Source organism: Delphinus delphis, chromosome 1 (assembly GCF_949987515.2).
Source record: "Delphinus delphis chromosome 1, mDelDel1.2, whole genome shotgun sequence".
Lineage (NCBI taxonomy): Eukaryota > Metazoa > Chordata > Mammalia > Artiodactyla > Delphinidae > Delphinus > Delphinus delphis.
In genome coordinates this window covers 5,830,035-5,845,781 of record NC_082683.1, presented here as the reverse complement: position 1 = coordinate 5,845,781, position 15,747 = coordinate 5,830,035, and positions in this window count along the sequence as shown.

Sequence of the window (15,747 nt, the reverse complement as noted above, 5' to 3'; positions counted from 1 at the left end):
GTAACATCTCATCTCCTTAAGGTAAAGTTTGATCATGAAATCGCAGCAACTGAGTTACATCTTCAGGTTCCACTTTTAATTCTGGGAGAATTACCCAAATGTGCCACAGACACGAAGGGAGCAAGCGCTGTTGGAAAAATGGTGCTGGTAGACTTGCTTGATGCAGGGTTGCCACAAACTTTCTATTTGTAAGAAATGAAATGTCTACGAAGCACAATAAAGTGAAGTGCGATAAAATGAAGTATGTCTGTATTTGATTAATTAATTTATTGAAATTACAATCTTGTGAAAATGCACAAAGGAAACCTAAATCAAAATGGGCTGGGGAAACCATGAAGGGAGGGTTCTAACACACGTATCACTCACTGCATCTTACAGGCCCCAGGGAAAGAAAGAAAATTTCCTTCTGGCACAGCAACAAGCTGCCTATAATTGCAGCCAATAAAAAACCTGCCACAGCCCTCCCCAATTTCCTTCAGAATCTAGTAAAAACTGACCTTCCGTTGGCCTCCTTGAACTTGCCTGTGGTTTTCACCATAGTTGGCTTGTCCTGAATTGCAATTCCTCTGCTATTCCCAAGTAAACTCATCTTGGCTAGCTAAAGGTCTTACTATTTTATTTGTTTTAAGGTCAACAATCTCAAATTATGTTTTTAAAAGTCTGGTTAGTGATACTTTTACTGGTTTCAGAATCCAAAATGATATGGTTACACTGAACAGACAACTCCTATCCGGGTCCCCATCCAGTTCCATTCCCACCTCCTAGGTAACAATGTTCTTAGTTTCTTGGGCATCCTTCCATTATTTATGCATGCACAAGCAAATACCAATATATACTATTATTTTCCTTCTTTCTCATAGAAATGTAGCAGACTCTATATTGTTCTGCACTTCCCTACCTGCTGCCACTACCATATTAAGAATATCTTGAAGATTTTCCATATCAAGAAGTTCCTCATTTTTTTCCCCACGGATAAATAGTATGCCATTGTGGACACGTTTCGTAGATTATTTACTGGTGCCCTATCGTTAACACTTAGGTTATTTCGAGTCGTTTTCTGCCAAAAGCACTGCATTGACTGACCATGTTCATATGTCCTACTTGTGCAAGGATAACTGGAGGATAAATTCCCAGAAGTGGGAAATAAATTTGAGCAACTCCGTACAAGTTGAATCACTTAGCATTCTCACCATTAATGTATGAGATCAAACAGTATTTTTAAATGTCAGTGTTTTTAAAGTTTTGATTTAGATATTAAAAACCTGTTTCTTTTCAAGAAATAACATGCCATTTTTATTTGCAGAACACTTTCATATATTTCATGTTATCCTTACAATGGTGGTGACTGGTTTTTATTTAATTTTTAAAAATTGTAACTATATTAATTTATGCAGCACTGCACTCATGCAAAAAATTTAAGTGCCTCCAGTCATTTTGCATTTTAAGAAGAAAATGTTTGGGGAGTTCTGGAATGACTTCACCTTTGGCTCTTTGTGAAGAAAGCAGGCAAAAGTTGCCCCCTTTTAATTTTGAAGGGGTGTGGGAAATAGAGACAAAGAAGGAGAGGAGACAAGTGGTCAGACACACTTCAAGAACAAAGGAAGGGACTTCCCTGGTGGCGCAGTGGTTAAGAATCCCCCTGCCGATGCAGGGGACGTGGGTTCAAGCCCTGGTCTGGGAAGATCCCACATGCCGTGGAGCAACCAAGCCCGAGAGCCACAACTACTGAGCCCGTGTGCTACAACTACTGAAGCCCGCGCATCTAGAGCCTGAGCACCGCAACGAAGAGTAGCCCCTGCTCACTGCAGCTAGAGAAAGCCTGCACACAGCAATGAAGACCCAATGCAGCCAAAAAAAAAATACGTTATATATTAAAAAAAAAAGAACCAAGGAGGGATTTAGGTGGATAGAAGGAAAACTAAGAGAAGACGGGCTGTTTTGCTCTAGAGCCCATGGTAAACTCTTGTAAGGAGACAACCATACCTGCCACAGCATGAGACAACCAGGACAGAATAAAAATGGCAAGACAAAGGTTCAGTAAAAGAGAGAGAGAAAGAATCTGAGTTAACACTCCTGAGACATCTGCATCACCATCAGGAGCTGAAATGGACCTGAGTCAGTGTGAATTTTTGCCAAATGAATACATTACGTACAGTTTTAAAAACCCAAATTATTACTTAGGGTAGATTGGATTATTTTTCAGAAATATTCCCTCTTTCCTCTCCACCTGCAGCCCCTTGACTTTGGGTTTGTCCTTGCTTTGTCCAACAGACACGACCTGATCAAAGCCTTGAAAAGCACCGACCTGAGGATTAGGTTTGCTCGCTTGTACTTTGGCCTTGCCATAGGAAGAGACTGCCCCCCAGGGAACAGAATGCAGTACCCAGATTTTGTTGCACAGTGATAGCCCACTGATGACTGCCTTCAAAGGCTCATCAGGAAAAAACAGCAGCCTTCTGACTCTGTCCTTCATACTCCTCAGCCCTGCTCTCCAGAGGCAAATATTTTCAGCTCTTTAAATGATTTCTTCTGGTAATTATCTCTATTTTAAAACAATACGCTAATACTGTTACTTCTCACGTGTTTGTTTTAGACATTATATATAGACTTCCTGGCAGGTATTAACATAGTTTTCATTTCACAGATGCAGAGGTTGAGGTCCAGAGGGGTGAAGTGACTGTATAAGGTCCTGCAGAGTCTTGGTCCAATTCAGATATTCTGATGCCAGATTTCATACTCTACCCACCATAGACTCTATCAATATTACTTATTAATAAGTCAGCAACTCAACACTCTTTCAACCTTAGAGTTCATACCTATTTCTCATCACACATTTACAAAACTAAGCCAAAAAATTAAACCACTTACCAAAAAACCTTGCTCTAGTACTGGAAATGAAGACATCCCTTAGTTCAGTCCCTTTTTCCAGGTAGAACAATGCCATCCTATCCACTGCATTTTTAATTCAACATTTGACAAGTCTTTAGGCATTGGAGCAAGTACATACTAAAAGACTCTCCCTGTTTTCGAGGAGCTTAAAATTGTCAGTTTCTTGCAGCTGTTGAAACATTTATTTAAGAGATCTTGAGCTGCCTTGTGGAGCTCACAATCCAACAGTGGAGAAATGGTGTTGCTAATGTTAGTGAAGGACTTTAGGATGTGCCACCTCCAAGTATGCCACTTTAGCATATCGATTATTTTGAGTTAAAGGCATATGAAAAACAATCAGCACTCTGATTCCCATTTTTCCTTCCCCAAAGCAAATGACGCTCTTATGTAGGAACTTCCCTCCCTATACCAAGAAGAAAGAAACATTCTTATCACCAGAGAGGGAGAAGGGTCTGTTAGAATTTGTACAAAGAGACTTTGTTAAAATAACTCTCAACTTCCTCTAATTTCCCCCATTTTCTTCTACTTTCCCACAATTCCCACTTTTTGCTCAACCCAGTGTATATACACCTGGGTTTTATTTCTTCTTTGGGTCTTCCAATTCCTTACAAAATCTCCCAGGTCATGGTAAAGTTTATATTAATTTGCATGCTTTTTCTAAATCTTAATGTCAATTTAATTCTCAGGTCCAGCCAGAGGCCTTAAGAAGGTAAAGTTTTTGCGGCCCCTACATTAGCCAACAGCGAACCATGGCCCTTCTGATACTGGCTCTACAAAGCAACTTCCTGGAAGTAGCCATATCACAATAAATAGCAAAGAAGCTGCTGCCAGGTTATTTATTATTTTTTCATGGGTCACTTACATCTTGCTTAATAACACTCACTTTCTATGAATGTATCCTTTTATTTCATTGATAGCACTTATTCAGCATTTTCTTATCTTTTGTTTACTTATTTATTATGTCTCCCTTTAATCCTGTGAACGCCATGATAGGACCTTCCTGTCTTGGTCACTGCTGAATCCCTAGCATCTATTGCAGCCTCTGGCGCATAGCAGGTGTTTGATAAATTCTTGCAGGTGTTATCCTGATTTCACCCTGTAAGACGTTCCTTCCTTTCTTTGACTATGGCTATAGATTAATACTTTACATTTGTAGAATACTGAAGTTCACGATGTGATTTCAACCAATTTCTTGTTCCTATTTTAATCTTATTTCCCACGTCATTTTATTTTCACCTGCTTTCTCTTCACTGAAAGGCGGGGGAAGGTTGGGGGGATGGAAGCTCTAATTGCAGTTACTGGGCATAAAGAACCCATTTGTGGCATCAAATAAATGCATTTTTTCAATATCCAGTAAAGGCTGGGTTCAGGGCACTCCCTAGAGAGGTCCGACAGGAACTGCGAATTTCCCCTACAAGCCCCCAAAAGGTTAGGCTGGCGAGACCGGAGAAGAGTGGGCGAGCCCTGACATTTGAAGCAGCGCTGGCTCAAAGGGGGAAATTCTGACACCGAGGTCTGTGAGGGCCCGGAGGATACCTTCGCCTCTGCTCCCACCCCGTGTGAAAAGCCCCCCCCAGCCGCGGGCCACGACGCACAACTCCCACGGCCAGCCGAGCGCCGGAAACGGGCCGGCTGACCCGCAGTGACGTCAGACCCACTTCCGTCGGCCTGGTCGTGCTGCGCCTGGATTGGTTGAGCCGCACCGCAGTGGGCGGGTCGGGGCGGGTCGGGCGCGAGGAGGCGGGGGCGGCACGCGGCTCGGAGGTGGGACGCTGTGTGAGTTCATGGCCAGCTCTAGCAGCTGCGCGACGTGACCCCTCAGGCCCACTCCTTGTGGGCGGCGAGAACGGGCCCTGAACCACGCGGCCAGTCACGTTGGGGTCGCTGCCCCTTAACGACCTTGCGGACTTCTGGGGAAGGTTGCGCTCTGGGAGGGGGAGGCAGGAAATCGACGCTCCCCACCTCCTCGTCCCAGATTGGCTCCGGTGGCCGATTGGTGGCAGAGGGCGGTGGATGCGCGAGGGAACGACATTGACCCTGTCCCCGGTCTCTGGAGCCATGGGTGTTTTGAAGAATCAAAACCCAGGCTCTGCAGCATCCTGTGTATTCATCACCTCATTGATAACTTATTGGAAAACCTGCAGAGCCCTGTGGGAAAACAAGGCTCTGCCGTGGGCTCCGTTGTTTCTCATTTCTCCCGGAAAACAGCTGCTGCTGTGCTCTGCTCTTACTGGCACCTTATTTCTGGAAGTAGAGTAAGATCTGATTAGGGTTTAAATATGGGTTATCAAAGCTTTAAAAAACCCTTTTCAGTTGTAAAATGTGAATAGTAATGCCTGTCCGTAGCTTGGTGAGGCCCTAGATCTCTCTTACCTAAAACGCTAAGCTCAAAGGAATTGAAATGTTGAGTCCCTTTTTGTTATTTCCTGTTGTAGTTCTTTAATTCTGCTTCAGTAATGTCTTCATATAATCCAGGAGCTATGCCAACGTTTCTCTCAACGTGCAAAGTAATCAACATTCCACCCAGCAACACACATTTGAACCTAGCAGAACTTTCCTGACTCCCTACCTGTTGACTGCATCTTGTATCCCTTTCTTTTCTTGAGGCCCACGTACTCCACAGATTGTTAAACTGTGGCTGCACCAGGGTGAGAACCTGGAGACCTTTTGCATGTCTGCAACATTCTGTGGATCTGCGGACTGGCAGCGCGCCGCTATGTAGGGGATTAAAATCAATAGGAGGTTTGCCAATGACATTCAAATCCCTCCACACTGTGGTTCAAACTTCTTTTCTGCCTGATCTGCCACATTCTGACCTCTTACTCTCCGTCGCTCACTTTATCTGTTCCTTGAACATACCCTGTATTTGCCTTCTTCAAGCTTCATGCTTCTCCCTCTTAACTGGAATGCCCCTATGCTTCTGTACTATACTTTCAATGCATTATCCATCCTGCAAAACCCAGTCGCAGTGCCAATCCCTCCAGGAAACTTTCTCTATATTCCCATAGTACTTTGTCCTCCTAATATAGAATCTATAAGGCTGTGTGGCCTTACCTAATGTGCATAAACTTCTTCCTCCCTCTCTAGGTTGTAAAAGCTATTGGGATGGTTCCTTATCTTTCTATGCCTCACAAAACAGCAAAACTCATTCAAGAAGCACTTACTGAGGGCCTGTCACGTGCACAGTCCTACTCTGGGTGCCATGAACACAGCAGTGAAAAAACAATGTCCTCCAAAGGAGATGGAGAATGACGGAATAGAGAGTGGTCAAGGAAGCCTTTTTTTTTTTTTTTTTTTTCCTGAGGAGGAAACCTGAGTAAAATGAAGTCATATAGAAAGCAGGAGGAAGAGATTTTAGATGAGGGAGCAGCGTAAAGGCCCTGAAGCAGAAGTGTGTTTAGTATGTTAAAAAACAGCAAGGGAGTCAGACCAGAGGGGAGTGGTGGGACTTAAAGCAGGAGAAGGTAGGGGGTTAGATCATGACAAACTTACATTAGACATTCAAGAAATGCTTGTTGGATTGAATTTATTAAATCGATAAGGGATGGAGAATAACGACAGTAACAAGGAAACTTGGAGATGGCTTGGATGGGATAGACCCAGTAGGCATATATAAAGTATTCACAGTTTGCACACACATACGTTGGAACTGTTATTTAGTGCGGCGACATTTCACTGAAAAAAATCTTAGTGAAAACCAATGGTTAATGCAGGGATCTTCCATTAGAATGGAAACCCAGAAGACGGGGAGGTAGATTTCTTGGAGGAAGAAATGGATTGACATCACTCCAGTGAGTGGAATTATTTGGTAGATAATACCGATTGCTCTTAAAAAGTTCGGAGGAGGCTTCCCTGGTGGCGCAGTGGTTGAGAGTCCGCCTGCCGATGCAGGGGACGTGGGTTCGTGCCCTGGTCCGGGAAGATCCCACATGCCGCGGAGCGGCTGGGCCCATGAGCCATGGCCGCTGAGCCTGCACGTCCGGAGCCTGTGTTCCGCAACGGGAGAGGCCACAACAGTGAGAGGCCCACGTACACAAAAAAAAAAAAAAAAAAGTTCGGAGGGAATGCGCTTTTGATTGATTTATTTATTTATTGGCCATGCTGCGCTGTTTGCAGGATCTTAGTTCCCTGACCAGGGACTGAACCCATACCCTCGGCAATGAAAGCATGGAGTCCTAACTACTGGACCACCAGGGAATATTACTCAGCCATAAAAAAGAACAAAATATAATAATAATGTCATTTGCAGAAACATGGGCCGACCTAGAGGTTGTCATACTGAGTGAAATAAGTCAGACAGAGAAAGATCTATGATATCACATGTGGAATCTAAAAAAATGGTACAAATTAACTTATGTAGAAAACAGAAATAGAGTCACAGATGTAGAAAACAAATTTATGGTTACCAGGGAGAAGGGGGGGAGGGATAAACTGGGAGATTGGGATGGACATATGTACATTACTATACATAAAATAGATAACTAATAAGGACCTACTGTATGACACAGGGAACTCCTCAATACTCTGCAATGATCTATATGGAAAAAGAATCTATTAAAGAGTGGATATCTGTGTATGTTTAATTCATTCATTTTGTTGTATAGCAGAAACTAGCACAACATTTTTTTGTTTTTTGGCTGTGTTGGGTCTTTGTTACTTACGCGGGCTTTCTCTTTGGGGCGAGCGGGGGCTACTCTTTGTTGGGGTGTGCAGGCTTCTCATTGTGGAGGCTTCTCTTTGTTGTGGAGCACGGGCTCTAGGCATGCGGGCTTCAGTAGTTGTGGCACACGGGCTCAGTATTTGTGGCTCGTGGGCTCTAGAGTGCAGGCTCAGTAGTTGTGGCCCACAGTCTTAGTTGCTCCGCGGCACGTGGGATCTTTCCAGACCAGGGATCGAACCCGTGTCCCCTGCATCGGCAGGTGGATTCTCGACCGCTGTGCCACCAGAGAAGTCCCTAACACAACATTTTAAATCAATTATACTCCAATAAAAATTATAAAAATAAATTTAAGAAGGAAACAAAATCCATCTCCTGATGTTGTCCTTTTTATTTGCAGGAAAAATATTTGAATGTTAGTTGACAAAAGTTGAGTGTATGAGATAATCAGATACATTTTAAAACCCCTACCTTCCCCACGGCTAAAGGGAACGCTAGGGGCAGGGAGCCAATACCCTACAGGCAGAATTTGACCTTTAGCTCTAAGTCATAAACTTCAAGGTCACGTTGCTTGTTGGAGTGATATTGCTGTGGCAACAGTTGTCATTTGCAGCCCAACCCTTAGTGGCTCATGGCAACTCTCTCCAGCAGAATTTAAAAATACAGAACACTTGTTTACTTAATAGTTTTTGATGACAAGCTCTTAACTTTAAAAAATTTTTGAATTTTGTTACTATTATTATTTCGGTTTGGCTCTATCTAAAAAGTGGCTACTATGGGCTATTGATTCCACTCTTTGTAACACTTCTCAAAGTTTAAACTGTCAGTTTCTTGGCAATCATTCACGTATATGAGATTGTGGTTTTCGACTCAGCTCTCAAACCACTGAGTTGTCTGTCTCAGTCTTGGTTGCTGAGTCAACACATCTTTTTATTCATTCACAGGAATGAGTAGTTCCATTACGGGCAGTTCCTGAGTTAGTCACAACCGGTGGCCAAATGTTAAGGCAACCTTGGAATGAGACTTCATTCCATCCCTGGCTTCCTCGTTCCTTAAATGTGGCAGCATGAGTGGTGGGAAAGTATTGATATTTGCTCTGAGTGTGGCCTGTCTGGGGTCCAGCCCAGATCTGCCCCATGCTAGCTAAGTGATCCTGAGCAAATTACTTATCCTTCATGCCTTGGGTTCCCCACCTATAGAACAGGGATAACTTCAAAGTGTTCTCATAAGAATTAAAAGAGTTTATAAAGACAGAGCTAGAACATTGGCCTAGAATAAATACTCAAATGCTGCCATTAATACTTGGCTGTTACTTGAACTCTCTCAGCTTCTGTTTCTTTAGCATTAGAAGAGTTACATTAGTTCTTACCTCCTAGAATTGGTAAGAGGCTACATAAAATAATGTGCTGAAACACTACTGCAATGCAGGAAGCCACCCGTAAGTATTTACTATTATTAAGATTAGAAAACATTTATTTATCAATAGTTGCAATCTGTTTAAATTCAGTGGTGATGGGATCACAGGAGAGGAACAGAGAAAATGATATGCCATAAAGATATACCATCTTGTTGAAGAAGATGAGGGCTAGAAATTGTATAGTTAAAGTTTTTGCCTTGAGATACAGTGACAGGATTTCATGGAAGGATTTGAAAAAAATAAAGTGCAAATGGCTCTTCTTAGAGTCAGAGCAGATTCCCAGAGCTAAACCTATTTAAGCTTTGAGTACCCGTCTCAAAACAAGACATTTATCTTGGCCTGAAAGTCAACAAAGGGACTTGGTACAGGGGTTGTGATGTGGAGCTCTGCAGATGCCCAAGGGGCACAAAGTTCAGGGGTGTGTGAATTTGGATGGGGACAACTACATCTTTCATTTTCACTAATCTCTAATGGAAACCTAGGCTTCAATTTTTTTTTTTTTTTTTGCAGTACGCGGGCCTCTCACTGTTGTGGCCTCTCCCGTTGCGGAGCACAGGCTCCGCACGCGCAGGCTCAGCGGCCATGGCTCATGGGCCCAGCCGCTCCGCGGCATGTGGGACCTTCCCGGACCGGGGCACAAACCCGTGTGCCCTGCAGCGGCAGGCGGACTCTCAACCACTGCGCCACCAGGGAAGCCCTAGCCTTCAATTTTGAATTAAAAAATTCACAAACATAGACAAAGAAACAGTACCTGTGGTGTTGCACCAATAGAAATTAGTTTTCATATCACATTACGGTTCTTGCAGATATCCCCAAATACCATTTACCCAAAGGTGAATTTGAAGGTATGTGATCATGAAGAAGTCCATGTATTACTACATCACAAATCAGTTTTTAAATATTTGGTAAGTATATTTCAATACAATCGGTCTCCTTTGTAATCCTTTGTATTATATTTACAAACTTAAGAACATCATTCTGTGGGACACCACAAGCGTCAGGTCTACAAGATTAAACGTTAAGAGTCCTTGATAGGAGCATGGGCTGCAGAGCCAAACAGCTGAGTTTGAACCCTTTCTCGGTTCCTTTCCAGCCAGGGGACACTGGGCAGGCTACCCAGCTTCTCGTGCCCTAGGGATGAAGGGTGCTGTGAGGTATAATTTAGGGGACTATGTAAACATAAAGCAGTGCCTCGCAGGTAGTAAACCCTCAGTAAATGTGAGCCATTTGCAGAAAAGCAAATGTGAGAAAGGAAAACCGTACAGCTTTGGCTGGGGTTTACACACCAGAACGATTTCCCAAGGAAGAGGGGGAGAAGTAAAACTTTAGGTCGTGAAGAAGTAGGCAGACTCTGAGACTGGAGTTATTCATTGATTCATTCACTCATTCATTCAATCACTCCATTCATTCAAGAAAGGTTTCTTGACTGCCTACTATGTGCCTCTCAACACATTCACTACCACTTGTGGGCCTTGAGCAAGTGTAGAAATGGGGCTCATACACCCTACAGCTAAATAAGTGGCAAACCCAGCCAGTGTTGAATGTGTTCTTTTCCACTTCAACAGAGAAATCTTCAAAATAACAAAATAAAGAAAAATTGCTTTTATGTGACAAAGGTACGAAAATATCAAAGATGACTGGATTTAATTATTACAGGTGTCTACGTTCTTTGATGGCCTAGAAATGTTTGCATGGGTGGTGAAGACACACAGTTCATAAATTAGTATATATTTGGTCCATAATATTAAATTAAATTAAGTTAAAATTTTTTCATGTTGTTTTAAAGTTATTTTTCTGGGACTTCCCTGGCGGTCCAGTGGTTAGGACTCCACACTTTCACTGCTGAGGGTGCAGGTTCAATCCCGGGTGGGGGAACTAAGATCCCGCAAGCTGCATGGTGCAGCCAGAAAAAAAGTATTTTTCTTCTGAAAGTTTCAAAATTATCTATAAAATTAAAATCGTATACTTGATAAAAATCAAATATCTAGTTTGTTTAAATATATCTGACCTTTTTATTTTGTGAAATTTAATTAAATTTTATTAAATACTTTTATAAAAATTAAAACTGTTTGCCATTCTGGGGTTCAATGTCCCTCTAGTTAATTCCTGTAAAGAACCACTATTACAGTTCTCATGCTACTTCCTACATATGTGGAGATTTAACTGTCAGATGAATCATTTAATATTGCAAAGCCTTCCTCAGATTTCTTGTGCAACTATTTGGAATTCCATGGTAATTCACAAGGACTTCCAAAACCACAAAAGGGAGCATAAGTAGCATCAAGATAATAGACACTTGGGACTCCTGGGAAGCTACAGTTTCCAGAATGTTCCTGCATAATAACAGATTATGCAAGAATTTATCGCATCCTAGGCCTCTGAGAGGGATTTGATTAATTTTTTTTTTAAATCTCATGTTGATTTTTATTTTTTCCAGGTTTTTTTTTTTTTTTGGCTGCATTGCGTCTTCATTGCTGCGTGCAGACTTTCTCTAGTTGTGGCAAGAGGGGGATACTCTTTTTTTCATTTTGAATTTTATTTTATTTATTTTTTTATACAACAGGTTCTTATTAGTTATCCATTTTATACATATTAGTGTATACATGTCAATCCCAATCTCCCAGTTCATCCCACCACTAGCACCCCTGCCACTTTCCCCCCTGGTGTCCATACGTTTGTTCTCTACATCTGTGTCTCAATTTCTGCCCTGCAAACCGGTTCATCTGTACCATTTTTCTAGGTTCCACATATATGTGTTAGTATACGATATTTGTTTTTCTCTTTCTGACTTACTTCACTCTGTATGACAGTCTCTAGATCCATCCACGTCTCTATAAATGACCCATTTTGTTCCTTTTTATGGCTGAGTAATAATCCATTGTATATATGTGCCACATCTTCTATACATTCATCTGCAGATGGGCATTTAGGTTGCTTCCATGACCTGGCTATTGTAAATAGTGCTGCTGTGAACATTGGGGTGCATGTGTCTTTTTTTTTTTTTTTTTTTGCGGTACGCGGGCCTCTCACTGTTGTGGCCTCTCCTGTTGCGGAGCACAGGCTCCAGACGCGCAACTCAGCGGCCATGGCTCACGGGCCCAGCTGCTCCACGGCATGTGGGATCTTCCCGGACCGGGGCACGAACCCGCATCCCCTGCATCGGCAGGTGGACTCTCAACCACTACGCCAACAGGGAAGCCCTGTCTTTTTGAATTATGGTTTTCTCTGGGTATATGCCCAGTATTGGGATTGCTGGGTCATATGGTAATGCTACTTTTAGTTTTTGGGGTTTTTTAAAATTTATTTATTTATTTTTGGCTGCGTTGGCTCTTCATTGCGGTGCATGGGCTTCTCATTGCGGTGGCTTCTCTTTGTTGTGGACAACGGGTTCTAGGAGCGCGGGCTTCAGTAGTTGTGGCACACGGGCTCAGTAGTTGTGGCTTGCGGGCTCTACAGCGCAGGCTCAGTAGTAGTGGCGCACGGGCTTACTTGCCCCGCGGCATGTGGGATCTTCCTGGACCAGGCCTCGAACCCGTGTCCCCTGCATTGGCAGGCGGATTCTTTGCCACTGCACCACCAGGAAAGCCCTATTTTTAGTTTTTTAAGGAACCTCCATACTGCTCTCCACAGTGGCTATATAAATTTACACTCCCACGAACAGTGCAAGAGGGTTCCATTTCTCCACACCCTCTCCAGCATTTGTTGTTTGTAGATTTACTGATGATGCCCATTCTAACTGGTGTGAGGGGATACCTCATTGTAGTTTTGATTTGCATTTCTCTAATAATTAGAAATGTTGAGCAGCTTTTCATGTGTTTTTGGCCACCTGTATGTCTTCTTTGGAGAAATGTCTATTTAGGTCTTCTGCCCATTTTTGGATTGGGTTGTTTGTTCTTTAAATATTGAGCTGCATGAGCTGTTTATATAATTTGGAGATTAATCCTTTGTCTGTTGATTCGTTTGCAAATGTTTTCTCCCATTTTGAGGTTTATATTTTTGTCTTGCTTATGGCTTCCTTTGCTGTGCAAAAGCTTTTAAGTTTCATGAGGTCCCATTTCTTTATTTTTGTTTTTGTTTCCATTACTCTAGGAGGTGGGTCAAAAAAGATCTTGCTGTGATTTATATCAAAGTGTGTTCTTCCTATGTTTTCCTCTAAGAGTTTTATAGTGTCTGGTCTTACATTTAGGTCTCTAATCCATTTTGAGTTTATTTTTGTGTATGGTGTTAGGGAGTGTTCTAATTTCATTCTTTTACATATAGCTGTCCAATTTTCCCAGCACCACTTATTGAAGAGACTGTCTTTTCTCCTTTGTATATCCTTGCCTCCTTTGTCCTAGATTAGTTGACCATAGGTGTGTGGGTTTATCTCTGGGCTTTCCATCTTGCTACATTGATCTGTATTTCTGTTTTTGTGCCAGTACCATATTGTCTTGATTACTGTAGCTTTGTAGTATAGTCTGAAGTCAGGGAGTCTGATTCCTCCAGCTCCGTTTTTTGCCCTCAAGACCGCTTTGGCTATTCAGGGTCTTTTGTGTCTCCATACAAATTTTAAGATTTTTTATTCTAGTTCCATAAAAAATGCCATTGGTGATTTGATAGGGATTGCACTGAATCTGTAGATTGCTTTGGGTAGTAGAGTCATTTCCACAATATTCATTCTTCCAATCCAAGAACATAATATATCTCTCCATCTGTTGGTATCATCTTTAATTTCTTTCATCAGTGTCTTATAGTTTTCTGCATACAGGTCTTTGGTCTCCCTAGATAGGTTTATTCCTAGGTATTTTATTCTTTTTGTTGCAGTGGTACATGAGAGTGTTTCCTTAATTTCTCTTTCAGATTTTTCATCGTTAGTGTATAGGAATGTAAGAGATTTCTGTGCATTAATTTTGTATCCTGCAACTTTGCCAAATTCATTGATTAGCTCTAGCAGTTTTCTGGTGGCATCTTTGGGATTCTCTATGTAAAGTATCATGTCATCTGCAAACAGTGACAGATTTACTTCTTCTTTTCCAATTTGTATTTCTTTTTTTTCTTTTTCTTCTCTGATTGCCATGGCTAGGACTTCCAAAACTATGTTGAATAATAGTGGTGAGAGTGGACATCCTTCTCTCGTTCCTGATCTTAGAGGAAATGCTTTCAGTTTTTCACCATTGAGAATGATGTTTGCTGTGGGTTTGTCATATATGGCCTTTATTATGTTGAGGTAGGTTGCCTCTATGCCCACTCCACTTTCTGGAGAGTTTTTATCATAAATTGATGTTGAATTTTGTCAAAAGCTTTTTCTGCATCTATTGAGATGATCATATGGTTTTTATTCTTCCATTTGTTAATATGGTGTATCACATTGATTGATTTGCGTATATTGAAGAATCCTTGCATCCCTGGGATAAATCCCACTTGATCATGGTGTATGATCCTTTTAATGTGCTGTTGGATTCTGTCTGCTAGTATTTTGTTGAGGATTTTTGCATCTATATTCATCAGTGATATTGGTCTGTAATTTTCTTTTTTTGTGACATCTTTGTCTGGTTTTGGTATCAGGGTGATGGTGACCTCGTAGAATGAGTTTGGGAGTGTTCCTTCCTCTGCAATTTTTTGGAAGAGTTTGAGAAGGATGGGTGTTAACTCTTCTCTAAATGTTTGATAGAATTCACCTGTGAAGCCATCTGGTCCTGGACTTTTGTTTATTGGAAGATTTTTAATCACAGCTTCAACTTCACTCCTTGTGATTGGTCTGTTCATATTTTTATTTATTCCTGGTTCAGTCTTGGAAGGTTATACCTTTCTAAGAATTTGTCCATTTCTTCCAGGTTATCCATTTTATTGGCATAGAGTTGCTTGTAGTAGTCTCTTAGGATGCTTTGTATTTCTGTGGTGTCTCTTGTAACTTCTCCTTTTTCATTTCTAATTTTATTGATTTGAGTCCTCTCTCTCTTTTTCTTGATGAGTCTGGCTAATGGTTTATCAATTTTGTTTATCGTCTCAAAGAACCAGCTTTTAGTTTTATTGATCTTTGCTGTTGTTTTCTTTGTTTCTATTTCATTTATTTCTGCTCTGATCTTTATGATTTCTTTCCTTCTGCCAACTCGGGTTTTGTTTTTTCTTCTTTCTCTAGTTCCTTTAGGTGTAAGGTTAGATTGTTTATTTGAGAGTTTTCTTGTTTCTTGAGGTAGGCTTGTATAGCTATACACATCCCTCTTAGAGCTGCTTTTGCTGCATCCCATAGATTTAGGATCATCGTGTTTTCATTGTCATTTGTCTCTAGGTATTTTTTGATTTCCTCTTTGATTTCTTCAGTGATGTCTTGGTTATTTAGTAATGTATTGTTTAGCCTCCATGTGCTTGTGTTTTTTACGTTTTTTCCCCTGTAATTGATTTCTAATCTCATAGCGCTGGGGTCAGAGAAGATGCTTGATATGATTTCAATTTTCTTAAATTTACTGGGCTTGATTTGTGACCCAAGATGTGATCTATCCTGGAGAATGTTCCATGTGCACTTGAAAAGAAAGTGTAATCTGCTGTTTTTGGATGGAATGTCCTATAAATATCAATTAAATCTATGTGGTCTATTGTGTCATTTAAAGTTTCTCTTTCCTTATTTATTTTCATTTCGGATGATCTGTCCATTTGTGTAAGTGAGATGTTAAAGTCCTCCAGTATTATTGTGTTACTGTTGATTTTCTCTTTTACAGCTCTTAGCAGTTACCTTATGTATTGAGGTGCTCCTATGTTGGGTGTATGTATATTTATAATTGTTATATCTTCTTCTTGGATTGATCCT